The 27,330-nt window shown below is 37.8% G+C and overlaps 1 protein-coding gene across 1 annotated transcript in view; it reads left to right on the top strand.

Moving 5' to 3' along the window:
- Positions 1-17,174: 17,174 nt before the first annotated feature.
- LOC150103730 (uncharacterized) overlaps positions 17,175-27,330 on the top strand; it is a 108,347-nt gene continuing 98,191 nt past the window's right edge. Inside the window, exon 1 of the mRNA XM_090397065.1 lies at positions 17,175-17,221. The gene's annotated coding sequence lies outside the window, so the exon portion shown is untranslated. The remainder of the gene's footprint in view (positions 17,222-27,330) is intronic.

Raw genomic sequence — 27,330 nt, forward strand, 5'->3', positions numbered from 1 at the left:
GTAATACCTATATTTAAAAAGGGAGATAAAACAAAACTTCCTAATTATAGAGGTATTAGTTTACTGATAGCTAATATATATAGTAGAATGCTTAATGAAAAACTGAAAACATACCGTGAAAAAATATTATTCGAATGTCAAAATGGATTTAGAAAAGGACGCTCTACAATGGATGCTGCTTTCTGTTTAAAACTATTTATAGAAAAAAGAAGAGAATTTAATTTGGAAACTCATCTTTTGTTTATAGATTGGGAAAAAGCATTTGGCAAAGTAAAAAGAAATGTACTGTTTGATATATTACAAAGAATAAATATACCTGATATTTTACTACATGCAATATTGAATATATACAAAGATGATGAAATAAAAATAAAAACAAATGAAAAGTTGCCTGAAAAACAATCTATAAACCAAGGAGTAAGACACGGATGTCCTCTGTCTCCAACACTTTTCAATATTTATATTAATGATATATAAAATACAGCGGAGCATCTTAAACAATCCAAGGATAGAAATTTCCTGGAATAACCAAATAAATACTCTATTATTTCTACAGATAAGGAAGATAATTTACAAAGAGCAATATATAATTTAAACATTATAGTAGAACAGTTTGGAATGAAAATTTCCATAGATAAAACTAAAACTATGGCATTTTGTGGGCAAACTCCAATTAGAAGTAAAATAGCTATTAATAATAAAATAGTAGAAGAGATAAATACTTTCAGTCATCTTGGATGTGAAATATCATATGAAGAAGAAAAATACATAAAATTAAAAACTCCAAGCTTGTTACAGGTTATAGCCTAATAAATAGAACACTCAACCCAAATATAGTACAAAAAGAAACACGCTTGAAATTATACAATACTTTAGCATTGCCCACATTATTATATAGTGAAATTTGGGCAATAAACAAAATAAAAACAATTGAAATGAGATTTACGAGAAGAACTGCAAAATACACATTATTAGATCAAAAAAGGAACGAAGACATTTTAAAAGAACTAAAAACAAAATGAATAGAAGAAAACCTAAACAAATCCAAACAAAAATGGATAGAACATGTAAACCGAATGGCCAACACTCGACATCGTAAACAAATAGTAAAATATAAGCCAATTGGAAAGAGAAGGCAGGGCAGACCTCAAAAAAGGATATCGGATGGATAACGAGACCGGAACAGACCAATATGGTCTATATTCGTATATCTATATCTCATACGGGGGTAGAGAGTTTTTTCACCAGGAAACATGTGTTTTTCGTCCCTCAGAACAGGCAAACCAGCCCCGTGAATACACACACACACACACACACACACACGGAGCGATGTGATTGGTCAAAACAATCAACCAGTTTATTTAGTTATTTACAGTCATGAATGTAAAGATAAATAGATCCATAAATTCCCTAAATCTCTGCTCCTAAGATCTTCCCCAATCAATGGCGTGAACACCGATCTCTTTGGAAATCGGCAACTTCAATACTACCAAAACAAAATTCTGTTTTATTTTGAGCAAGAAAGATCCTACTTCACTCACTATTGATAATATTGATGTCTCCACTAAGGATGAGATCTCTCTGTTCAGCCGAAATACACCTTTAATCTTTCTCGGCAAAAGGAGGTCATATCGCTATCCTCCTCCTCCTTCAAAACACGTGCCCTTTTGCCGAAAACATTACTTCACTCCTGAACAATTCATTCCACTATCGTATACCGCAGATTCTTCCAATCTTGGAATATTGTTTTCACATGTGCTTTTTGTTTCTACAATACTTCGATGCAGACAGTTTGTCCATCGATTTTTTAGTCTACAAACTGTCTTTTCGTGTTTATTTCATTCAGATTTTCTATCCCCTCCCATTCCTTTATGGATCGTGTTTGATATTCTTCCTAAATGTTTTTTATTCTATCAAATTTTGATTTAGTTACTATTTTTTAGAGTTTTGACAATAGACACTTCCTTTCGGATCTATGCTGTGCATCATGGGATACTGAGGCTAATAATGTCAGGTCAACAGCATTTTTACACAAGTAGCCTCTCTGTAAAGTTACTGTATGCAAGGTTTTGTTTGCTCACTTTAAAAAATTTATTTTAAAAACTTTTAAAAGAATGTAGTGTTCGGAGAGAGTGTCTTAAAAATTTCTTATCTAGTTTAGATTTCCTTAAATGTAGGTCTTTCTTAATAGTTAAATGAAGAAGGCTAACCCCCTAACAGGATCAGGACTTTCCTTACGAGTTATAAACCCAATCGATCTCCTGTAAACGTATACATATAGGGATTATAAAGAGGAAGTTTATAAAGCCAAGTTATAGTAATATTAAACAGGATTATACTTATTTGCTTAAAAATAACAGGACATTTATTTGCCACAAATTTTGATCTAATAACTAGAGAACAGTGAATCGTTTCATTGTCGATTTTCTCTTTGTTGACTATGTGGCATGAAATATCGATAAACTGATGTGAAAACGATTAACAAGGTCCAATGTATTTTGAGCAAGAAAGAGCTCACTTCCTGGTTGGCCGAGGGGTTAACGTACTCGCTCTCCAATCAACAGGCTGTGGACTCGATCCAACTCTGGGCAAGGATGTTGGTGGCTGTCTTTAAGTGGGGAGATGAATTTCATTACCCGATGTGAGACCATCACCCTGCTTATTGGAGACCTGAAGTGACTCGAAAAGTTTCATGCTGGGTCTCTACAGCGTGGTTCCTGGACTGTGTAATAAAAAAAAAAAAAAAAAAAAAACATTAAACCAAATCACGTAGAGCTAGATACTCGGATTGGCTCAGCAAGCGCAATATTGCAGGAGCCTGGCCGTTCGGTAGTATTGAAGCGGGAGTTAAGCCAGAAGGCAAAGCTGGCTATCTTCAATACAGTCTATGTCTCCATCCTCACCTATGGTCATGAGAGTTGGGTAATGACCGAAAGAATGCGGACACGAATCCGAGCGGTTGAAATGAGGTTCCTTCGAGGTGTTGCGGGACTGACAAGACTCGACAGAGTCAGAAGCTCTGCAATTCGGGAAACCCTCAATACTTAACCGCTGCTTCTCCGTGTTGAGAGATCGCAGTTACGTTGGTACGGGAACCTGGTCAGAATGTCACAAGAGAGGCTCCCCCAGCAGGCCCTCTTTGCCAACCCAGAGGGTGGGAGGCCACGTGGAAGGCCAAGGACTCACTGTATAGATTATATCCAAAACCTTGGGTGGACATGTCTGGGAGTCCCACCAGAACACCTGAGCTTGGTGGCGGAGGATCGTGACCATTGGTAGATCCTCTTGCAGCTGCTGCTCCCACAATCCAATTAGGAAAGGTGGGCCTTGAAGATGAATGAACGAATGAACCAGATCACTCAGTTGGCCAGATCATTCTTTATTAGATTGTATGAAGCATTTTTACAAAGGTATTTGGAGCACTACCCCATATGTGAGAATAATTTAGGATAGGGTTGATTTGATGTTTTACGTAGTGTTAAGAGAGAGGTAATGTCTTCGGTATGGAAAAGGATAAGCAAGTTTCTGGGAGGCGTAGGAGGAAGCTATGGATCCGATGTGCTTATGGCAGGACACAAGCAAAATATCAAGCAGGGCAACGCAGACTACAAACATCGGGACCAGTCGGTAGAAAGAATTAAGTTGGTGATATAGAGTAAAGAATCGCCCTTTTTCAATCAGATGAGGTGAGTGTGTTTGAGGAACTCATTAAACTCAACTACATTCATCCCAGCTGAGAAGTTTATTAGCGGAAATGTGAGAGGTGTGGTGAAGTCATTTCTAGGTTTGCACCTTCCTTCGCAATGGCTGGAGAAGGGACCACCGATGATATCTTCTGGAGAATGCGATGATTTCGACACTGAAAATAGTTTTAAGGACCAGACTCGTACTGCAGGATATTGTGGTGTGATTTTTATTCCATTGCCTTCCTGGCACGTTTTCTGCATTGCACAATCACTTATTGCACGCTTCAATACCATTATTAATTCGTGAAATTCGCTCTATATATCAGTAAAAAACTTTTATTGTACTGTAACCAGTTTAATTAAGCAGCGATGTCCAAAAATCTCACCAGCGATGTTCCGATGAGACCGACACGATGTTCATTTGCAATAATAATCTGTTAAAATTCACTAATTACAGTAATTCACAATTAAATGTGCAGTCTAAATGTAAGTTATAGATTTTCATTAATAAAATGCAAATGAAATACTTGAATGAAACACTGAAGTCGCAAAAAACGAAACGCATGTGCGCACAGTTGGACGTTAGGTCAGCACGAGGGATTAACGCGACAGAGAGGCCGAATGTTGGGCAGATTCCACTGGCATCACGTGAAGGATGAGACATCAACTTGCTTGTAAAAATTGTTTATCAGGTTTTCCCTAAATGCTCCTAAGGAGTAACTTCGAGTTGGGAGCTCAAAAATAACCAAACATCTGGTCGCATAATTTCGAATTCCCGTAAACTGAACACTAGGAAAGGACTTACGCTGTGTGCAGGAATGGGGCCAAGATAATCGCGTCTTGGCTCATCATCTCGTGTTCTTTGACACTACAATGGTGCCAAATAAGATGACCTGGTGATTACTGTTCCTCGCATTTCAAATGCTCAAACCCGGTGCTTCAGAACTGACTCAATTTCGAAACTGCATCGTTCATACAACATTTCTTATTCGTGTAATGCAGAAACTCAGTCAAAATTTCCATCACCGTATGTCCACTAATTAATCGATATCATTGGAATGGATTTTCTCGACCCGCAGCCAATCTCCTCGCCTTCACCACGTCCCTTTGGACTCGAGCCATCGAAAGTTTGGAGAAACTCAAAGTCATTCTTCACATTTCTGGAATATTTGGTTGGGTCTATGACATTTTGGTGAGTTTGCTACATACTACTGTGGATAAGTTCCTTTTTTTCAGATTTTTCCGCCAATTCCAGCTACCCTAAGTTCCTCGTCTTCCTATAGTAGCTCAGATTCTCTTAGTTGTGTAGCTCAGTGCACCTTCATCCTCTTTTTTTCTTTTTTTTTTTTCATTCGTAGCAGTGCTCAGATATCTCAGACTATAAGATCTTCGCACAAAGGCATAAAAAAAAACTGCCATTTTTCAGTGGAAGTGACGACCACCTAAACTTCAACGCTACTAAAGCACAGTCCTATTTTTATTATTATTTCTCATGAAAACGATCTCGCTTCACTTCCTTTTACAATATTCGGATATCCACTCGGAATCAAATTTCCCTCTTCTGGGACTAAAGTACGCGTTTAGCTTCTCTGGCATAAGCACATAACACGCGTGGCCTTCACCTCCAAAAAACTAGGTGTCCTGTTAACATTGTATAAATGTTAAATCTGCCCCAGTACTATTCTCACACTGGGAAGAAGGAAAGGAGAGGCGAGTGACTTAAAACTCTCCCTAAAAATGCTTGATTCTATTTAGAAAAGGACAACAGGTTAATTGATGATTCCTCGCGTGTGTGTGTGTGTGTGTGTGTGTGTGTGTGTGTGTGTGTGTGTGTGTGTGTGTGTGTGTGTGTGTGTGTGTGTGTGTGTGTGTGTGTGTGTGTGTGTGTGTGTGTGTGTGTGTGTGTGTGTGTGTGTGTGTGTGTGTGTGTGTGTGTGTGTGTGTGTGTTGCAGATTCATTTCGGTCGCTTTGTTCCAAGGATCGTCAATTATTCCAAAAACCCATCAACAGGTTCCTCTTTTATTCTTGAGAACTGTTTAAGACAGACTTATAGTTGTGGCTGGACGATAGGTTAACTTTAATTATTTCGTCCTCCTGCCAAAAACAACGGTATCCAGAGAGTTCGTCGAAAAGGCAATTAATGGAATGAACAATTCATCGAACGACAATTCGTCGAAATGCAACTCATAGAAAAAACAATTCACCGAAAATTTTAACTTTTCGAAAATGTTATGATAAAAGTGATCCATTTAGAACAAAAACCGAACCGTGCATAGGGAGATAGCAATTCTACTTTATTAGGGAATAATTATAGAACGATGTGGTTTCTTATTGTCTTTCTTGTCCGATAACTGTTTCGTGTCTGTTCATGGGACTGATTTGCCTGTTTCCGTATGAAAAGCCCAGCCTACGCAGGCTCCATTATTATTATTATTATTATTATTATTGCTAGTAGTAATATGCGACTTCAATACAGCAATTATTAGGAATGAATTTTACTCATCTTACTCTACGAACCAGACAAATCGCCAGGAGAATACATACAATTTACAGATAAAATACACTGGCACTTGCCTTTCTTGCTTCCAGATTCGCTATTTGAAACTTTTACAAGAAAATGTCGAACCGTTCCAGTTTTCATTTCAGCTATATTCGGGGCAACAAAGAAATCACGTGACCAAATTATGTATTACAATAACTCTCTGACTTAGCGGGATTAGGAGAAGTTGTCGGTACAAGAAGCTGTCTGCACGGTTCAGTTTTTGTTCCAAATGGATCACTTTTATCGTCACATTTTCGAAATGATAGCAATTCCTAATTATAATAAAGAGCCAAAGGCTTCAATTCGGCGACATATGACATGTTTAAGTTAAGGGATATTACATCCCATATCGTTTCTTAGCCGAATAAGAAACTCAAAGAGTTTCATGCCGAATATAGAAACTATATAAAGTTCGGCGATTCCAAGCGTAAGCAATTACTCGTAATAATATTCGTAAGCCGAAATTTATATAGTTTCTTATTCGGCTAAGAAACAATACGGGATGTAATATCCCTTAACTTAAACATGTCATATGTCGCCGAATTGAAGCCTTTGGCTCTTCATTATAATTAGGAATTTAAGAGGACACCTCTCGGCAATACTCATTGAAGAGTTGTAAGTTCTATTCGCTACAAACTTGGTATTAACTAGGTCTACCTACTCACTGATGAGACCCTAATGAGGGTGGAAACCGGTGCGGGGAGGATCTGGCTTTGAGAGGCTCCACTTAGAGGTAGGTTTTTGCCTGTTTCTGAGTGGGGCCACCGCTGAGATTATGGCCCTGCTCGGTGGTGGGGTGAGCCTGTCACTGGGTAGAGCCAATGCTGAGAAGTTCTTCTCGGTGACGGGGTGAGCCTGTCATCGAGTAGAACAACGCTGAGTTGGGCGACCTTTCGGGATCGTCTTATTTTTAGAGCCCGCTTCACCTATACGTAAGGTCGAAACCGGTCTGGGTAGTGACATTCTCTCATAATGTTGAACAGAAATACAGCTCCTAGGAGCTAAGTTCACATTATGGGTAAATATCAAGAATAGTGATCGGAGCTTGCTCCACCCTTACCATGAGTTGCCTCAGCTTGCACTACCTTCAAAGGTCAGTTGCTGCAGCATCCAGGTATTTGCTTGCGCTTGGAATCGCCGAACTTTATACAGTTTCTACTATATTCGGCACGAAACTCTTTGAGTTTCTTATTCGACTAAGAAACGATATGGGATGTAATATCTCTTAACTTAGATAGCAATTCTGCTTTGGCTCGATCAATTCAATGAACTTTTAGTTAAAATTTTCGGTGAATTGTTTTTTCGATGAATTGCATTTTCGACAAATTGTCGGTCGATGAATTGTTCATTCGATGAATTACCTTTTCGATGAATTGTCTTTCGATTAACTGTTTTTTCGATGAATTTTCATGGAACCAAAAAAAAACAACTATCTAATCCCGTATTAAAGTTATATCAATCCACCCCTGCCGTTGCTGAAAGCCATCTCACGTATTTTATATCGTAAATAATTAACGTCGTATTTTCATTCACCATCTTTTTAATTGTGCCTTCCAGTAGAGTCTTTTTCAGCCGAAATTCCTTCTATCTATCTTATATATGCCCCGAGATAACTTTGTAACTTCAGTTAAATGTCCTACTATTAAATAAATTCATTGGATTACAACTACCAAACGATTTATCATACCAATCATGCTTTTCAAGTAACCGAGATTGTAATTTCATTTGTAAGAGTGATGTGTTCATAAATGGTATAGCAAAGAACTCCTTTACAACTTCTAACATTCCATTTACAAAGTATTCTTTTCCTCTTTTTCAGAGTATACTTTGCAGGCACGACTCTAACTCATTCGGCCAACCCATTGACAGAAAATAAGTGTTAAAACCCCTCAAGCTTCCAAAAGGAATCATTACGGATATGTAATTATGAATCGGCAATTGAATCTCGTTTTGATTCTGTCTGCCACCGAAATGTCGCCTGTGTTATTAACGAGTTCTTTGGCTAGTAACAATACACCTGTCTTCGATTGGGCGTGTTGGATGATTTATCTGTGGGTACGATGTTAGAAGGGTTGATTCGGAGTTATTTTTTGTTAAGGATAGAAATTACCGCGCTCCAACTTGCTGAATAAAGAAGAAACCCTGAGAAGACCCAACAACAGTAATTGGAGGGCGAGTTGATGTGAGTAATTGGATAGGATGCGTTGAAAGATAGCCGCGTGTGTTGGAGGGAAGAAAAATGAAAAGGGATGTCTATAGGGCGAATGTATGTACGAATCAGGGGTAAAAAAATGACGTTTTCTTATACCAACAAAGGGGGTTAGTATGGTTCAATCACAAACGGTCAATAGCCTGATGGAGTTGAAACGCTACAGCACGTAATTCACAGATGAATAACAAAGCTATAAAAACAAATATAATTTTTGTCTTTTCTTACAGAGTTCCCTCCCCATTTAATGCGAACTTGATTACTCGTAGCTGAAAGTGCATAACCCCAGAAATATTTCGTTTTTGAAACCGTAATCAATGCATGACATCCGTGTTAACATTCCACTCCCAAAGCAAACACCAATGGACTTTCTCCTCCCCCTAGGACATCCAAAACTCGTTCTTAATGTCAAATACTTTCTAAATTCCCCTGTCATTGTCTCGTGAATTCAATTTATTTATTCCCGGAATGTGACATTTTCGTCTGCCAGTGATCGGTTTTGCAAGGCTCACTGAGTTTCAGAAACGGCTCGCTAGAGGGTCGATAGTCGACATCTTCACACACACTTTCTGTAACGTATGAAAACTCGCTTTCTGGGTGTTGGGGGGGGGGGGGGGACGAAATCGAATCCTTCTGGTAGGATTCGGTTTTGTTGGAGCAGAAATCCGTGTTGAATTTCTAGGGGAAGACACGTGACTCTAAGAGGGCGAGGAAAATGGTTAATCGGAATGACAACGAGGAAGGAGAAACGCCTGAGTAGAAAGGCTAATTGTGTTTTGAGCGGAGAAAAATTGATTTCAAATAATTTTCACTTCACCTGTTTATAGTAATGCAGTCACTGGAACTGGAAATTCCTTAGGTCCACTGATTAACGTTTTGTTCAACGTATTATTATTATTATTATTATTATTATTATTATTATTATTATTATTATTATTATTATTATTATTATTATTATTATTATTATATCAGAACGAATTAAGGAAGAGAAAGTTAAAGAAGTCACTGTGTGGGCCTTAATCGTTCCACCAAATCACTGTGAACAGTTTCAGAGACCAAATTTCAAAATCTGAAAATGTGCGGTAGACATGCATAAGAGCAATACAAACATGGTACGTTTGAATGACTGCAAAGATGACCCCTTTATCTCTCTAAATTAGGATAGCGAGTTCCAAGCATGCCTGGACGGGTGGGTTTCACACAGACTTGGAAAGAATTACGAAAGCAGACAGTAACAGCTGTCAGAAAAACCCAATGTTGTATTGATGGCTGTGCTTTTTTATAATTTTTAAAATTAGTTTTATTTTATATGGATTTGAATATAACTATTTTTAAAATCCATACAGTACGGTGTTTCATTTTTCTTTCACAAAAGATAGCAATTTGCATGTCAGCTTTTTTTTTTTTTTTTTTCACTTGATCCAATGCTGGTTCCGACTCTCATTCTAACTCCTTCGCTGGCTGTGCGATCAATTAATTCGAACGCGCACACCTTGTGCATCATCAAAAAGCTTACTTCATACTTTATGGCTTGTCAGTCCAGTGGAGCACCCAGAGGGGGAAGGGGGGGACACCTCCAAAGAAAAAGGGAAAAACACTAGAAAATTTTCCAAAAATATTTTCCTAATTAATAAAATTCATTTTTTTAATGTTGTGTTGTGTTGTGTTGTGTCCTATTTCCATACTACTTACGAATTAGCGATCATTGCAGATATAGGTCGTATGCGATGCGTAGTGTGGATTCTCAAATCGTCTACTCAACTCGGGACCCCTCCAAGATCAAATCCTGAGTGCGCTACTGTGTCAGCCAAACCCTCTTTTTCTATATTTGTGAATTATTGGTATTTCCCCGATGATGTGAGTGACAGCATTTGGTAGAAATTTGTGCTAAATGGTTACTCTTGGTTATAGAGAAACGTAATCATCTCATTTTGTTTGTGCGAAATATTTGATGTGTATTTATACAGCTGAGATCACCGTTTATAGAAACATAATTAAATTTCTGGAATGAAATTGCTTTTTTAATTTATTTAAAATGCCCATGGAAGGGGTCCGCGCTACGAGCTTATCTGAATACTACTGATTCAGTTTCATGTGTGAAGTATTGAATTCCCTGATCATAAACACGTCGTGTGAGTCTAATGTGAATTCCTTGCTGATGGAATGTGCGGTTGGACGTTATCCTATGTATGGGATTGTCTTAGAAAAGATTTCACGAATGAACTGTGGCATACAAGACTGTGTGTGCGTGCGTGCGTGCATTAAAAATTCACACAATGGGCGATTTTAGTCACGCCATTCTAACTACATTTCACAGGAATGTAAAGGCTTCTCCAGGGATGAATGATATAATCCATCAATATTCGATTATTACACACACACACACACACACACACACACACACACACACACACACACACACACACACACACACACACACACACACACACACACACACACACACACACACACACACACACACACACACACACACACACACGCACACACGCACACACACACACACACACACACACACCACTAGTACTGCATTTCTGCCGAATGCATATTTCCCCACCAGTCATCAGTGAACATATCACAGGGGAACATCTGGCAGCAATATTTTCCTTGGTGGTAAAGTTTTCTGGCAACGTGATTTGTGTTTGAACTTCTCACAGCATCAATAACACATCATTCAGAGTCACAAATATTTCTCCAAGGATGAGGCAGCCATCTGTGAATAAACGTTGCCCAGTACATCAAGATGGAACTGCAAAAAACACAATTTCGATATTCCTTGGACTTCAGAGACATTTGGAAAGAAACAGCAACTGTAGCGTCCTTTCACTTGCTGGGGAAATAAAAAGAAAAAATATATAGGTATTAAGACTTCGTCTTTCAGCTGTAGATTTGAAATGCTCCTATCATTTATCTTTACAATATGACGAATGTAAACATATGGACAAAGAAATTAACCCTATTTCAACAACAGCATTGTATAATATCAGATTTTTCATGTGACTTCCACCCGTGGAAGGTGGTAATGTTATAGGTGCATTAGTAATGTGAGTAGGCTAAGGATTTTTATTTTTAAATATTTTTTGTTTATTTGTATACAATAAGGAAACCCTACTCTAGAGAGATAAACATGAGCTTTTTCAAGTCATTTCAGGAGCATCCGATGGTCACACACCTCAAACATCATACCCACCGCGGGATTCGAACCTGCAGCGTATTGGTTGAAGAATGGATATGCTAAGGAAGAAAAGTCCTTACATGAGGAAAGGTTTATAAATCATTCAGTCAACATCCCTTTGAAAATTAACTAATAAAAATATCGGCCCATGAATAAGACGATTTCACACCTTAAGGACTCCCCTTTTATAAAGTGCATAGCGACACATAATACACCATTGAGGTTTTCCTGAAAGGGATGTTCACGCTTCACACGAGAGGACTACTTTAATTTTTTCTATTTTATAGTCATTCTTTAGGAGATAGTGAAGATCTGAAGAATGCACAGGTTTTCACACGACGTAATTACACTATTTGATAATATTATTAAGTCGATTTGGAATGACAACGGGATTAACTTCACGAATTACCCGAATGCTGTCTGTTTATTTTGGGCCATATAACTACTGCCTGAATTGAATTTATCAGTGGAGAAAATTGGGGCATCTGGAGAAACGAACGAAGTACAAGCCACATTCAGAGATCAGAGCGAAGATACGACTGCACACTCTCTTCGCGAGAAATATTCGACAATTCTGTCACTCACTCACTTTGTGTACATGTCGATCGAAATGTTGTCAAACGTTGCCTTCAGAGCAATTCTTTTTGGAATGTGTACGTTAGTTTCTGTAACCCCTGGATCCTCTGATTGAGTTGCGATTTTCTTTTTTGTGTTCAGAATTTCTCGTATGGATAGTTGGTAAATATGATGGGTGTAGCAGATTTGCGACCATAATTGGAGGGAAACTACAGGACGGACAAAACACGATGAGCTGAGTGGAGAAGGAAGTTTCCATTTTGTCACTTCTCCGGAAATTTCATTTTAACACCATTCTCCTCAATGTCTCAACTTTGCAATGTCATTCTACTAGTTGAACGTTTATAACCTTGGAAAGCAAAGTGTTCGTGTCACGCGATCATACTGCGATAGGAAAAAAAAAAAAAACATTTTTGTTTAGTTTGAGAGATTAAGGGAAATCCTCCATTTCAACCACATTGAAAATGGCCTGGTTTCTGGATCCTAAGCAAAAGCAGTGTCAAAATACAAATGAGTCCTTACCGACTGATGGTTACAAGTGACAATATAAGGCGCGTATACACAGGAGCAGTTTCAGAAACATTTTTAATTACAACACCCCTCTGAGAACTATACAACCGTGCCTTGCCTCCGCATCCAAAAAAGTAAGCCATTGCTTAGTTGTGTTCTCAACGACCGCGTAGTTTTCCTAGATCTCACTTGGAGATATACGAAATGTATATCTCCGAGTGAGATATACATTTCGTACGAAATTCAATAAATAATCGGCGATTTAAAAAAAAAAAAAATTCCTGCAGTAACTTTTCCGGTGCGTTACGGGAATTAAGAATTCCCTTTAGAATTAAGTGAAATCGCTGAACGATTCACGTCCTGAAGGAACAATGAAATCCTAGCAGCCCAATGACGACTTCACTGCGTGCATCTCAGGAGAAGTCAAACTTGGATTTTGATTTCATGTAGCGTGGCGTTCATCATTGTCCGATTTCAACAAAAATTTAAATTTCTCTACAATTGTTCCTTCGAAGTTTCAAATACTAAATTTCATCATAATATTCTAGACAATGGAGACAAAGATGGGGACATCATGAAATATCAAGAAAATGTCGATATCTTACAGGGGAAAGAACAATCGGGAAATTTTTTTTTTAATCATATCTCTTGTTTCCAATAGAAAACTTCCTTCAGCTTCTATTTTCTGAATTTCTAACTCAGAAACAGACTCATGAAAAACTTGACATGGTTCAACCCATCCAGGGATTTCTTCTTTTTTTTTCTTTTCCTGTAGCAATTATTCAGCTGGAACTGAGAGAGCATAAAAACGCAAGAATAAAAGAGAAATTATCTCTCCGAAATACACGACACGTCATAACTGGTCTGTATTGAATAACCTGTTCCAAGAAGGGTCTCTAAATTTATTCCGTTCCCTATAACCAGCAGTGATTTATTATTTCATGTGGTCATTAATCTTCAAGCCTTCCATCGCTAACTGCCCTCGCATTCGATTGAGATTGGTCTAAATAGCCCGCATCGGCATAATCGTCCAATTTCGCATCGTCTGATTTACATCCAGAATAGCAACGATATTTCATTAGGATTCTGCAACTGCTTATTTAACCCCTCATCATTAGCGTGCGCATTAAAGAGCGCGATTCAAATAGCGAAACCCCCAGAGGTGCATTACTCTTTGCAAAAGGGGTAATCTCTGTCATCTTTTGTCCGAACTGCAGTCGACCGGTTTATTAACAGCTCGTTAAGTAATAATTTATGTCCAATCGATTTAGTACGATTATTTTTTGTAATAAAAAAATGAAATCATTTAAATATCGAAATAAATGACTTCGAATTATTAGCTAAGTGTGTTCAGTCTTTATTACAATTTCCAATTTTGGTTAATTATCTTAAATAACGTTGCTGCACTCTATAAGTGAAAGGTTCCAAATGTATTAATCATCTAACCTGTTTTTAAATCATCGGACACATCATATTGAAAATATTTACGGCCAACAACTTCTATTTGCCACAAACAGGGGAAAAACATCTCTGTCCAGAGATATCAAAATATCTCTCGACACTTACAATGATAAAATAATAACATGCAAAGTTAATAAAAAAAAAGGTGTAGTTAATTAAATAAGATTGATCTGCTGTCACTCCCAGCTAGTTTTTGTCATTTAATTGCCAAATCAATTAGCTCATCCGCTGCCATCTTTAGGACAGTATTTATAGCAAGCTTCTATTTTCTCTCTTACTTGAAGCCAAAAAAGATCAGACATCTTGATTATAAATTAGGTCTCTCTTATCTGATGATATATGCATTGAAATTGAGTATACCAAGAGTGTTGATAAACAATGCGACTTTTCGTCTGATTCCTCTAAGGTTTTGTAATTACTAATATTTATTATCCTTCCAGGTTTGTATCTTAACAGAGAGCCTTCGTAGCCCAGTTGGTATCGATGATGGCCATTGGTTGGAAACACCTGGGTTCGATACCCATTTAGGAAGCCTTTATGAAAAGTTTTTTGTTTCATTATAAGGAGAAGGGACTCCCCCTCTCGAAAATTCAGGTGTTTCATCCCACCAAATATGCCATCCACCCCAAAAAACACGCAATTGGTAGGCATAATACCCTGACCTCATAGCCTTAGCTGCTTCGGTCGTAAACCCAAACACCCACAACTACCCTAACAGATTTAGTAGTGGATGGTCGTAAGCTACTTATGTTGATTGTTTTGGGATTTCACTTATTTTAACTTTAAGATCCATCAAGAAACTTGGAATGTCCAAACATATTTGCTACTTGAGGGATTCCGTTTTTCAGATTGACCTCGTTGAGATATTCACGAAGAGGACTTTTGCTGTCTACTCTCTTTGATCTTCAATATCCGTAATGAAAGAACTCATATCGTGAAGATTGCATTTTCTTTAATCTTAGTATGATGAAGTCCGCTAGGCTGCAGTTGTGTGCAATTTATATTTAGTCCAACCTGTTCTACTTCTTAAGGCAAAGTATTATGATCATGAGTCAACTCAAGAGAAAAAAAAGTTCTGAGTATTTTGACACCTCTGTTGTAGAATTTGTATCCTTAAAGAAACTTGGTTCATTGTTCATCAAAGTTATGCATAGGAAGAGTTTCAAAATATTCCGTGCAACTCTTGTCGATCAAAAAATATTGCCTATATCTGAACATTACTTGATGAATTGCAGTTTGTTTTTTCCCCCATTTGAAACCAAATCTTTTCATGTTTTGCCGATTTTGAAGTGAAATGTCAAATCGCAAGACGGGATATGTTGATCATTTTCTATTGAATAATATTCGCCTGGCAACAGTTATATCTATACACCTCCATCTGATTTGAAAAGTGTGTATTGTGACCCTCCAATCCATGAGCTCAGATGCAGTGCATTGTTTGTGTAGCTTCCCTTCTATGTAGCAGTCCTTCATTCAAGAAATAGGAATGGTAAATGCTGCAAAACAAAATGCATTCGTAAACCTTATACAATGAATTTAACATTGAAAATAAAGCGTTTTGTATTTCAACCTGAAACCGAGTTCTTCAGGACAGTCAATCATTATAGAGCTCTTTGGTTGGAAAGACCCTGTTCAATTCCCGTCTAGGACACCAAGCACTTTTATTCGACTTTTCAGTTGATGGTGAGTTAGCCAGTCTTATACGGGAAAACTGGATTTTTTCTCCGAAAATACGAATTTTACATCCCACAAACCTTCTAAAAGACCGCATGCAATTAGCAGACCATTCACTGATTCTGTAGCCTTAGTTGCCTCTCTTCGTAATCTCAAACAACGATTTCATTGCAAACCGAGATTACGGGGTTCAGTCCGTAAGGTTTTGGCACAGTCACAACAGTGAACGCCTTCAATTCCGACTTGTAAATTCATTGATGCATGAAATATATAACCCCTTTCCAGCACCTTCCTTATATATTTCAATCGATTTCTGCGGTCTGTTGGACTATCTGTGGGAGGGGGGGCGGAAAAGAATTCGTGACGTTTTCATATTTTGATGACGTTACAGTAGTTGATCTTGGTGCTTCAGATGTGCAGAGATCACACCCAGTTGATTAATGACCAAGATGGCAGCCTGTGACAACACCTGTCTGTTAACGCTAAACCACACCTAATTTCCAGTCTCGTCCACAGCGAAGGTGATGGGATTGATCGATGCAAGAATATTTTATTAAATAACTGATTGATCAATATTGGCATCACTTTCCCATTCGGGGACCGTATAAAAATCTACATTTATTAAATGTGAATTTGAATAAATGCGTAATGAGAATTTAATTGCCTTCCTTGCTACAGCTCGAATTCGCATATTTGCCTTTTATTTTCTTTTTCAGAGTGCTTCTTGCGAACGATGTCATCGACGCGAGTTCTGATTGGCATTTCCGGTCTAGAAAAGATCTCGCTAAAGAAAGAACTTCGCAGACAGTCGAAAAGCAAAGACGAACCGTTCGCAGCCATAAACACGCAGCTTCTCAACTTCCCTTATCAGCTGTGCGAGCGCGCGCGCGCGCGCGCGCGCTCTGGTCTTCCTTCCCTAGCCGCTCTCTTTTGGGGGAGGAACGGGGGTGGAGGCAAGGAAACTACTCGTCTCGCCTAGCTTCTTTCTCCGTTCGCTCCGGTTGTTTTCTGCATGGCGGCCCTCCGTCACCGACCGTATAAAAAGCTTCGAGGGGTGACGGCAGCGCACTTACCTTGACCGCCGTGGTCGCTGGAGGTCATTGTCGACTGTTGTTCCAGGAAGAAGGCAGTGAAAGTAAAAACGCGCGCGCGGCGTTCCTTTATACCGTATTACGGAATAGTGGGTGGGAGTAATCGGACTGGAGTAAGGACTTTAATTCTGTGTTATCGGCGAGCTGAACGGCTAATTCCGTAATCTGCGGGTTGGAGACCGAACATATCGAAGGTGTACGGAGTTTGTTTCGAACAGGTAGCAACAGAGTCTCGTGAACCGCTGCTTTAGCGGAGAAGGAAGACGGTTTCCAGGCAGGTAGGAAATTTGATTTTGATCTGCTTTGAATGCGATTCTTTTAGGTCTTTGGTTTTATTTTATGTTTTGCGATTTAATTCCAGAAAATGCTATAAGAGAGTCCGTTAATGTAGGAATGCAACAAGTGGAAAGATTTGCTTCTTAGTTTGTGATTTAGTGTGGCCTGCAGAAGTAACGAATTCTAATTTTTTAATAATAACGAATTTTGCATTTCGTTGCCACTCCTGAAGAGTCAACTCTCTCTCTCTCTCTCTCCGTTATGCGAACTGAGTTGCACACTTGGAATTCACTGCAACTCTCTCCACCGGAGTATGAAAGCGTGATTGACAACCAGGAAATTGTCCAACTGCCTACCAGTCGGGTCTTTTTACTTATTTCAAGTTGATGCTTCCTTTAAAAGAGTGTGCTAAAGATTTAAACTCTCTCGTGATACGAACATCAAATACATTGGATAAAAATATCGAAAGTACCGACATCTTTATCTGTATTCGTTATTTCGGTTTTGTAATCAAACCTATCATCGTTTCATTGCATTGATGGATTCATTTATTATGTAGTCATATGTACAAAACCCAAAAGGGTAACTAAATTCTGAAGAAAAGCATATGAAGATTAACGTTACAAGGAAACATTTTTCAACTTCTTGGTTGAATAAATCTTGTCACGAATCTTTATTTTCCTTTTCGAATTTCTTCCTTTTACCTCCTACCATCTTTACTATAACAGTTTTTTCCCCTTAATATGCTGAATTCATTTAGCAAACGCGAGTCATTTCTTTTAAAAATTATCGTTATCATTCTGAAGCCGGATTGTCAATTTTTTTCCCCATGAGATTCCGCTTGAGAAAAAAAAAAAAACCAAGCTTGAACTTGCCAATCAAATTATAAAATTTAAAAAGTTTGTTTCTTGTATTCGTTCGAGAATTTTTTTAGTTTAAATTTTTACTAATTAAACGAGAATGTTATAAATTGTGTTCATCCATAGTATGAACTCCTGGTTTCTATTATAAGGGAAATATGAATGTCAATTCAATTACTACTATGATAGTTGATTTTTATTCTATTTTTAAATGTTTAAGTATATATGGATGTATTAATCCGAATTCTAGAACCTGAATTAACCTTGTGTGATTTATTGTATCTAAACTTACATAAATAGTACTGTTGAATTACATGATTTTTCAAAATCGGCATTGTTGTATTATGACTGACGAATTAACGTAATCAGGCAAGGATAAATTCTGATTTCTCCCCTTCAACTTAAAATATAAAACGTCCATGTAAAGTGGTGAAATGCCTCTCTCGATATGCCTGTAATAATAAAATTTTTACAATATCTTGTTGTCATTTTATATTGAGTTGAAATTGAACAATATTCAATTTCAACGTAATATAGAAGCAGTGCTATATAAACTTTGCCAGCTCCCCTGGCGGTCTTTCTTTTAGATACAAAACAATTCGTATCTGAGATGGATACGAAGTTCGATCATTTTATTTCTCCAACAGAGGGAGTATTTGAAGTCGTTCAAAAGAAAAAAAAATGCTGTTGTTTTTACCTTTACTTTTAGAATGATATTTTTAACATTTAAATTAATGCTGAATTATACATTTATAATTCTGCATTCTAGCAACGTGAGAATGCATTCTAGCATTCTCACGTTGCATTTTGTAATTATAAAGCGAGTCTACAAACTTTGCTTTGTCACTGACCAGTGTTATAAATTAATCTTGTGAGGTTATGAAGACCACTTAATAAACTAAAACTGGAAAGTTTCTCGGGAGAAACCTGAGTCGCCCTCCTTCCTCCAGGTACTTGTCATCTTGAACTGACAGCAATGTAAAATGCATTTCGAGTTGAAATAATTTTGAACTTTCTTGTGGCTGATTCGTCTGCAGCAAGTCCTTATGGTAAATCTTTAATATATTACAGCCATGAGAGAACACCTGTTTTCACGCAGGTGAAACGCTCGGTATCATGAAGTTCTCTCCATGTATACTATGGACATTGAAATCGTGATTTCTCCATACTTTATAAGCCCTTACTGATTGCGTAAAACATCTACGATGTTTTGAAATGTAAGCGATAATCTCATTTCTTAGCACCACTTTAAACTTAGACTTAAAAGCTACTTTGCAATTAAGATAGCGCGAAATCTTCCGTCTTATAAAGCAGCGAGTCAGTAGAAAAAGGAGAAACAAATAAAGGGATGAATAGAAGACGCTACGTAGATGGCACAAGCACGATAAATGGCATCTAATAAGAATAGATGCAGCCAATGGAGAAGGAACATTATTGAAAAGTAGATAAATATTTTTGGCAATGGGAAAAGAATCAAAAACCAATTCCTATATATCAGTATAGGAACTTCGTTTTTTTAGCTCTATGTCTTGCAATATTATTACATCCCGTGAAATCAAATTGGCTTAGATCAGACTCGCATTATTTATCTTCAATATTACGAAGATACTTTACAGGCATTCGTAACTAAAGACCTAGCGATCCTAATGGGTAAACAGAAATTCAAGGATTGAGAAGCTAACAAAATCTTCAGGATTCGTAACCCGTTTTTAACCTGCTATCAGGGCCTCCTTATCCATTGGGTTAAATGGGCTATAGGAAAGGGGCTCCATTGATCCAAGGGCGCTTAAGAACCGAGTAGCTTTTTTCTATTGCGTGTATTTTTATAAATACAAATAAACTACCTTTATTATAATATAAATATTGTTGAATTAAATAAAAATGTGCAATGTCGATATATTTAAATTTTTTATTTTTTGCAATGAAAGTTATTTAATTCATAATATGTATTATTTAATTATTGCTTAATCCAATGTGATTAAGGCGCCAAAGTTTTTTAGCCCAAGGCGCTCAAACTTGTTAAGTCGGCCCTGCTTGCTAGGCAACATCAAATGCATTTCAGTCAAATAAAAAATATACATTTTAACTACATACTATTAAACATCCTGTGTGAGATACCTCTGAAGAGACACTTCGCTGCAAGTACAGAATAAATGTCGAACTTGGTTGAGATAATCATGACCAGTGTTCTATAGTAGCTTTTAAATCTAAAAATAGTGTAATGGAAACATTTCCATTGCAACATTCCCGTAATTTGCATAGAAACTTTGCCACTGAGGTCTAATATCTTCTTCAAATGTATATTTTAAAAAAAATGGCGACAGCTTGCTGGGCGATCTAATAGGTATTTGGAACTGACTTTCCTGTATTGATGGTACTAGCATAGCAGCGAACTTAAGACTAACATTGCTTGCCGAACTCCATCGGCCGATTCATATCGAGTGTAGTTAGTTGATACTATATGGAGTAATTTTTCGACATGTTCATGGGACTCTCTATATAAATGCTACGGAGTGCATCGTAATGAATTGCCGCTGGGACAAATACCTCTCTGCACTTGTGAAACCTACGGTAGATCAGGTCTGGTATGGGTAGGTTAATAGATAATCTGGAAACTGATCCGATACCAGTCATAGAACGTTTCTGAACTACTTTTCCGGCTTCCAATAAGTAGCAGTGTGGTGGTATCTTACGCCGGGAGATAAAATTTTAATTTATGTTAAGACACTTACAAAACCTCAATGTTCGTGGAGGGATGATTCGAATTTAGTTTGTTGGCTGAAGCGCGAGTACGTGTAACCAGACAGGCAAATTACATCAAATCTTTAACTACAAATTGTTAGTAGTAAGCGGTCAACGCTGGACTACACTGCAAAATTATGAAAAAGAACCAAGTACAACAGTGCCTCCCAAACTGTGGGCTGTGGCTCCCTCGGGGGCCGTTAGTTTTGTTGAGGGGGACCGTGAAATAATGAAAACAAATTTAAAATGTTTTAAGACGATGTCAAATGTGTCTGTGAGATGCTAAAAATGTAATATTTGCATTTGATTTTTGCAATATTCGCTGTGTATGTTTTGTGTTCAATATAAATACAATAAATATTATAATAATATAATGTCTGTATTATGGTTTTTTTTTTTTTTTTGATAGGGGGTCCTGAAATATTTTAATTTTTCTAAAGGGGCCTTTACATCTATAAGTTTGGGAAGCACTGAACTACAATATTTGAAATATTTTTTCCCCTTAAGGATTCAAAGCCACTTTAATTCTGTCGTGAATATTTTACAATGTTATTGAGTTAAGAAGAAAAGCCAAACGGCTATTTTTTACCCCCTTCATTTAATGTTATTGAGTGCTAGGTCTAAATACCACTTTAAACGGGGAAGTCCTATAAAATAGTTAAAAAAAAATTTTTACGCTTAGGGAAAAAAAAAAAAAACACTTAAATTCCACATTGCGAACTCGAAGCCAACAAGAAAAATTTGGAAACATCTCCGATTTCACATCCATTGCTTGTTATAACTTGGGCTTTGTATTTCGTACACAGCACTATCATTGCTAAATGGCTTGTTAGCTGTACTCGAAGTTGTTCTTCTTTTAATACGAATTGCGTTATTTTTCTGTCGCGTTGATTCTTCATGTCAGAGTAGTAAAAATGTCACTTACTGATATGTGGATGTTTGTTTTCGAATTACGTGACTCTTTCGTGTGATAACCCCAGGGTTTTTCATCTTTGAAAATTATCGCCAGGGGGCAGATGTCCCCGATAGACAACATATGTATTTAGCCAACTATTAGATCTGCATTTAGTCCAATTAATATTTGACAAATGTTTTGACACTAAGATTTGTTATAAAATCTCGCGAATTTTGCATCAGGTGATCATGAGTTTATTACGGTGTGATCACTATACGGCAGCGAATGAATCTTTTGCGGTCTGTGACCTCCGGAAAGTTCGGGCTTCACAAAGTTAGCGTTCAGGCGCACCAACAAACGCTTTCTGTTGCACTTTACGGTAACGCAACGAGCTTGATAAGTCAGCGCCTGTTAACCATACGGGATGACGATTATCCCGCGATCTGTTGGCATTTTTATTGGCAGACGAAAGCGAACGGAAACAGACGGTCTTGTGTGTGCGCTTACACAGCGACGCATCACATGGAAGTCGTTATTTTTTTTTTTTTATATATAGGATTTTTTTTTTCCTGGTCTCTCTTCCTTGTTCGACGTACGAACAACAGCGATGTTTAACTAGGCGTTTCGAGAGCACGTGCTTACTTCGTTCGTTCGATCAAGAATCAGGAAGTAATTATTAGACGTTATTAACGATGTTTTTTGGTTTTGATGAAGCCCGTGAAATCGTACGGCTGAATGAGACTTCGGATTAAGGCGATGTTTTCTTCTTGCTTTCAGAATTGAAATATTTTGTTACGAAGAGGCCGCAAATAGCAAAACGTGAATGACGCCATGCGATATCATTTTTGAATTATCGTTTAAATTTATTTATTTATTTATTTATTATTATTTTTTTTTTTTGTATGGCTTTCTATATTCTAACTTATTTGATCAAAGTGTCATCTAAATTAAAAAAAAAAAACTGAAGTCTTTACTAAATTCGCTATTCGGGACTACTCCATAATTAACAATTTGATCTACGACTTTTTATAAAGACTGAATGCAGCTACGATCAATAAGGACAGAATTGGATTATCTGCTAGGAAGCAGGAATGATATTAATGCCGTGGGCTTACGCCGAGGTTAACATCTGAATGCTTTATGGCGAAGACTGATTTAATCTGCAATAATCTTAATTACTAGAAACTCGCCAGATTCGCCATCAGGAACCATGGACTCACTGCCGTTGGTGTCCGATGCCTCCTTCACTATCTTCTTCCACCTTTCTTTGTCCAGTGCACAGTGTCGCAGTTTCTGTAAACCCATTCCACACCAGCACGGCCGATTTTATCATTAGGCGAACCTAAGCAATGGATTAGGGGAGCTAAGACTTCGGGGCACCAGATATTGCTCTATAGTTCGGGGAAAAATTACAACCTTCAAAAAAAATGAGTAAAACCTTGATTAGTAATAAAAAAAAAATGAAATAAGTCAAGCCGTCCTGGTGCTCGCTGATGATCCTACATTATTTTCGCCTTTCTCTATTTCTTCCACTCCCCTGCTCTTTGTATACTTAACCTCAAGTGCAGAGAATTTTCATCCTTCTGGCCTGTGTCCCAAGATGAGCGGGGAAGTTCCGAGGTATCCCTCAAACTAACAATCAGTGGTCGCGACTAACCGACTGTTCTCACTTCTTATCTTCATTCCCTACAGACTTCTTTCTGTTGATTTTTAGATTAAGCCCTGTTTTAGCAAGCTCTCTGAGGTCTGAGAAGTTGGGAATTACGTCATTCATTTTCTCACACAATCGTCTTGTTAATTGAGTTCAGTTTATTCTAAATCAGTATAAGAATGCCGTGGGGATTTTCATAGAATTGCGGTGGCAGGGATTCTGATTGGTAGATTCGTAAAATAAGACCTCTGATTGGTCTTTCTCTTCGCTCCCTTTACTTGTCATCGTCATCCCCACTCCGGCATTCTTCTACTGATTTCAGATTAGTTCGGTGAAGCTTTTTCGTAGGTGACAGATCAGTCCGATGGCTAATAGTTTTGGTACTTGTGTATCTAATATTCTTACAGCGGCTGAAGAATGTTTGTGGCCAAAATAGCCAGTGTTCTCCATAGAGCAGTATTTCTATAAGTAATTCCTGTGTAGGTGTACGTATGCTTGTGTGAGTATGACAAAATATATATAGAGAGAGAATGTATAGAGGCGCCTAAATTTTCTTTTCCTAGGGGCATCAGATACTTTCGGACCGGTCCTGCACACCAGTCTTTATGTCGTCTATCCATTCTCTGTATGGTCTACCTTTTCTGTTTACACCACCCATAATACCAAACATGAATGTCTTTATCTTCAGATTCTGACTCATTCTGCAGATGTGTTCAAATAATTGCAGCTTCCGTTGTATAATCTTCTGCCTTAAATTCTCCTTTGGTTGTATCTTCCGATAGAGCTCTTCGTTTGTGACTTTCTGTACCCATTCTATTCTTAGAATCTTCCTGTAACAAGTTATTTTTCTGGATTCTTCATTTATCACCCAAGTTTCAGATCCGTATAGTACACCGCTGAAGATGCATGTTTCTCCAGCACTCTCAGTTTTGTTTGCAGGCTGATCTTTACTTTTCCAGATGTTATCCATGGCCTTCAGATTTGTTCTTCCCTTTGTAATCCTGATCTTTATTTCTTTTTTACAGCCCAAATCGTATGTCATTTTACTTCCCAAATACGTGAATTGTTCTACATTTTCTATATCAATTCCATCCACTTGTATCTTTGTTTCATGTTCTTCTCACCAAATACCATTGTCTTTGTTTTTTCCAAGTTCATAACAAGTCCAGATCTCTCCCTTCCTCATTTAACGCCAGATTGCTACACAATTATTAAAACTAAGACAAAAAGCGAAGTAAAGAATGCATTTGAAATTGCACGCATTTCTTTTGTCGGCACTGCCGTGTTGTTAATTCAGTCTAATAAGATCACGCACGCTTAAGTTACCCGAAAAGTAAAAGGATCCAATTTTAGTAAAACCTCCTTGCATCATAGAGTTGTGAGTTAACATTTGGTAACCTTGATCCACCACTGCTAAGGTAGAAGATTGTCGGCAAACAGTTGAGTGTTAATGGACGAATAAAATGACTCAAAGGTGCACATTTCGAGGCATATTTTTGTATTAAACTTCTCTAAGGTAAGTAAAATTTTACTATTAGAAATACTTGTATTCGCTTCTGACAAGCAGTAAGTTGTGATATGAAAACTCAGAAAACACGTGCTACGTGGAATACCGGGAGTGAAGGAGATTGCCTTGCAGAAATGATATTTCAGTGACTTAATTCATTAGTAATGGTATTTTTAAGTTAAATATCTGCCAAATAGATTGTTTTGCAATTTATCTAATCCTAAGGGAATCCTTATTTAAGTAAATCCTACATATTTTGGAAATTTATTCCTCGTTCAAGCAAATCTAGTCTTCATTAAGCTTGTGATTCGTAGTTTTTTTATGCAGGTCCTCACAGTACAATCACCAATCCGTATTTGAGAAGCAGATATTTGTATTCTGCAACTATTACTGAAAAATTTGGATGTAATTTGTCTAAATTTATTTAAATTATATCTAAAAGTTATTTAAGAGTAGCCTCATACATTTAAGTCCTACATTTGTGTACAGGATGGAGATAAATTCCAATTAGAGACTCATTTGGAACATCCTGGCATTCATCTTAGTGTGTGTGTGTGTGTGAGAACAATCTTGTGTTACGGAGACCACTGTATAAGCACTCTAGAATGGGTTCCATGGGTTGTAACCCTTATCTCGGGTGGAGAGATGGAGTATTTTTTTTTTTGTGTGTGTGTCAAATTACACATGTTTCTTAAATGGGGAAACCTCCCCTTTTCAGGAGGAGAAACGTTATTAGAAACTAACCTTAAGTACGCGTGGATCTGGGGGTGAGGTGAGATACGAACTGGCTGAGAAATATGGAAAGCACCAATCCATTTTGAGGGGTGATAGGAACTGTTCCGTCTCTACTCGCACTAATATTACTCCAACCTCATTAATACATAAAAGCAGAAAGAACGTCTTTTTGTACCCTCAGTGAAATCATAGCCGGTGTCGAACCACAATTCCGTAAAACATTTTGAACTTCAAATCTTTCAGGTTTGATTTCACTCGTAGAATTCTGCGCTGTCGGAGTTCAAAACGCTGATATGAAAAATGTTTCATATGTTGAACTTCTATTTGCACTGGTGTTGGCTAATATTTCTCTCCTGTTCAAACAAAGAACCATTGCATGATCTGAGAATTAAGTTCCTACAGTGTTCATTTTTTATTCTCGGTGTCTATTCTAGTTTCCAATAAAGTCACACGAATGCCAGGAAATTTCGAAATCAGTCTTCAATCTTCTTGTGTCGTTCTAGAAAACTCTTCCCAACTTATTAGTGGTTGAACTTCATATCCGCTACGTGCAGAGTGTAGTTTGCAGAGCCAATAATAGAGTTTTGAATTGTCATTAACTTCCTGGATATCGCCAAAACTCCCACCGCCAATTCTGTATATTCAAAGCTCCAAAATTACTATTTGGAACAGACCGATGTGTTGTGAAAGTTATTTTTTATTCTTCCTGATAAAGTTTTCCGTTTGTGTATCGTTCTTCGAGGTCATGCTTTCTCGTATTTCCTGTCCTTTTTTTTCCTACATTTTTTTTTCTGCAACGTGGATCCGTTCGTAGCTACTAATCACACCTGACAATGCTTCATGAAGATTTATATTTTTATTATTATTCACAGCGCTTGCAAGCGTGCATTTAAGGCAAGCACCCCCTCACTTTGGTCATCCATCATCCTGACGCAGCCCGTGATCTCGTGCAACCAGAAGTAACATGTTGCTTCTTTTTGCACCGCTGCGAACGGCATCACTCATAATTCACCGAAGGGTAATCACCATCCCTAGTTCATCCTATACTACAGTTCAGCTAAGGCACATGCACATCCGGGCACCGTTCCCAGCAAGACTTCCATCCAAGGAAGTGGTGGTATTGACAGAGACCGTACCTGGCAATCTGCTCCGGTCAGATCGCGAAACTGTACTTAGAAGCAATTAAATGATGGCAGCTGATCTTTTAATGCATTGAGATGTCTTCACGCTTACAATGGTTGCCATCATGGTAACCAGGTTAGGTGACTTTTTACTCTAATTATGGGATCTATCGAGGGCTTTTATGTCACTCACATCGCTCTCGACGATCAGGAAGTAAATGGACCTCTCTCTCTCTCTCTCTCTGTGTGTGTGTGTGTGTGTGTGTGTGTGTGTGTGTGTGTGTGTGTGTGTGTGTGTGTGTGTGTGTGTGTGTGTGTGTGTGTGTGTGTGTGTGTGTGTGTGTGTGTGTGTGTGTGTGTGTGTGTGTGTGTGTGTGTGTGAGAGAGAGAGAGAGAGAGAGTGCATACACACGAGTTTCGTTAGAACGAATTTCTGAACTTTCAGTAGAGAAATTTGAGAGAAATAGTAACTCGGTCGCTATAAGAAAACCAAGACAATTCTGAAAAATATAAACCCTTTTGTCTGCTGGTGCATATATCGCCGTAGGAGTATCTGAATTTTCAACCAAAAATCTTCTCGTGGTTATATATTCTACAGAC

This window comes from Typopeltis vanoorti, chromosome 8 (assembly GCF_054136105.1).
Source record: "Typopeltis vanoorti isolate ZY-2024b chromosome 8, IOZ_Tvanoo_1.0, whole genome shotgun sequence".
Classification (NCBI taxonomy): Eukaryota; Metazoa; Arthropoda; class Arachnida; order Uropygi; family Thelyphonidae; genus Typopeltis; species Typopeltis vanoorti.